This window comes from Etheostoma spectabile, chromosome 22 (assembly GCF_008692095.1).
Source record: "Etheostoma spectabile isolate EspeVRDwgs_2016 chromosome 22, UIUC_Espe_1.0, whole genome shotgun sequence".
Taxonomy (NCBI): Eukaryota; Metazoa; Chordata; class Actinopteri; order Perciformes; family Percidae; genus Etheostoma; species Etheostoma spectabile.
The window spans coordinates 7114058-7116144 of NC_045754.1; the positions used below are offsets into that span (position 1 = coordinate 7114058).

General features: G+C 40.5%; 1 protein-coding gene across 1 annotated transcript in view; it reads right to left on the reverse strand.

Moving 5' to 3' along the window:
* otos (otospiralin) overlaps positions 1-2087 on the reverse strand; it is a 23941-nt gene that overhangs the window by 181 nt on the left and 21673 nt on the right. The gene's annotated exons all lie outside the window — the stretch shown is intronic.

Below are 2087 nucleotides of genomic sequence, written 5' to 3' on the forward strand. Positions count from 1 at the left end.
GTCCAATCTGAGTTTTATGTTGCACGACTAAAACAACTTTTGAACGTACACATGTTGCACCAGAACAAGATCCTTCCTGAGACTATTTTGTAGCAGCACCGGTGCTCCCGCCCAAGAGAATTGTGATTGGTTTAAAGATGCCAACAAACCAGAGCATTTTTTCTCATTGTTTCTCTCCCATCCCGGAATACTGTGTGGACTAGCCAGACCTTCCTCCGCAGCGCTTTTGAGGAAGATCTGGCAATGTGAGACTATGATGAGCCTTACCTTGTATGCGCCCCCCCAAGATTAAAGCCAGGCATATCTCCCAAGCGCTGTTAATTGTCATTGCCAGCTTGTTACTGTTTTGCCTGCATTACAAAGCCTTGATTTAAAGAAAAGGTCGATAACATCATTTGGTGGGATTGTGCCAGATTTGGGATTTGTGGGGTAATATGGAATCAATTTTACCAGAGTTGCAGCAAAGTCCTCTCCTCTCCTCTTTTCATACATGGCCACACAATGTGTTTTTTTTACATTTAAATAGTGAGGTCTTACACAGCGTCTGCACAACTCTGTAACAAACCACAATCATATAAACACAGAAAAAATAGCCATTTCAAATGTACCCTACCAATTGCAGTCCCAATCAGCTATTGTTCTTTGGCAGTGGGGTGTGTATTGTGTTGTTGTGGCTCTCTCTTCTTTTGACTCGGCGTGTGTGTGTGTGTGTGTGTGTGTGTACTCATGAACAATTTAACACAGAGGGACTCTCTTACCAGACTTTTTGATTTGGATGTTAATCTAGCTTTTTTTGCACAATTGCGCATGCAACATACAGAAGCCAGATTTTGAATTCACTTGATTCACTCCCGCTTGCGAATTGAGTTAACCCGTTCCTCTATACTTTAGGAATCATTCAAAAAAAAATGACACGTTTGTGAATCTAACATCATTAGATCACATTGCAAGAGAGAGCACAGTCATGGCTAGTTATCGTTAGCTTAACAACAACAAAAATGTTAGCTCAAAATTCACTTACTGGAAACTACTAGAGATTTCATCATTCATGGTTGGAGATTTCTCCGTACAGTTTCCAGTAAGCAATGCTTCTGCTGAGGATTGATTGTCAAATAACTGAGAGATGTTGTTAGGACATTTCATGTCAATTAGATTTCTTGCCATAAACCAGAACACTATTCCCAGTCTTTATCTCTTACAAAATATACAATTTGGCCTCTCTGATCTACTGCTGCTGCCTGCCTGCCTGCCTGCTTTACTGTGACAAGTGTTGTCTTTTGTTGTTATCACGTCCAGTCTGATGGACAGAAAAGTTTTGACAAGCTTAACATGTTAGAAACTGATTTAGATTGGTTTCTTTTTTAAGGGGTATCAACTATACAGCCTATATAAATATATAAGCCTTCATCATTGTTTGAAAAAGCCTTTAAGCCAAAACATGTTACCACTGTATTGCACTTCTACTGGGTTTTGTTGGCATCCATGTTGCTGCAGTCTGACGAGGCACAAAATCAAGACACTTCCAAACAAAGTAAGATAGATATTAGACATTGTTGTGGTTTTTGTCAGCATAATAATTATTAGTGTGGCTGCAAAATTTCCAAAATGTGCTATGAGGAATGTCTGCTCCCATTTATCCAAATAAAGTTGGATCTCTGTCAGGAAACTGACATGCGTCTGCTTTCCCTGCTGTTTAGAGGACAAAGGAGCACAAGGGTGAATATCTGGTGAGTTCAGAGTTACATGATCAAAATGGTTAGGTTGATAAACATGAAGGCAGTGCTACATTGGTGTTCTGATGAAAGTTATGCTGCAACACACACTCTCCTGAATTTAGGAAAGTGTTGAGAGAGTTTCCATTCAGACTCAGGCCACTGTTAGCAAACAAAGGTGGTATGTAAATATAACAGCTAATGACAGGACAGAGGTGTAGTAATTAGTTTGACAGTGTGATCTATTGTTAGTCTTTGGTAAATAATCAGCCTTGACAGCAGTGACGGATGTCCACCTTATCTTCTTTTGTACATTGGCAGCCACAAGAGGGAGGCGTGTGTGTGCGTGTGCGTGTGCGTGTGCGTGTGCGTGTG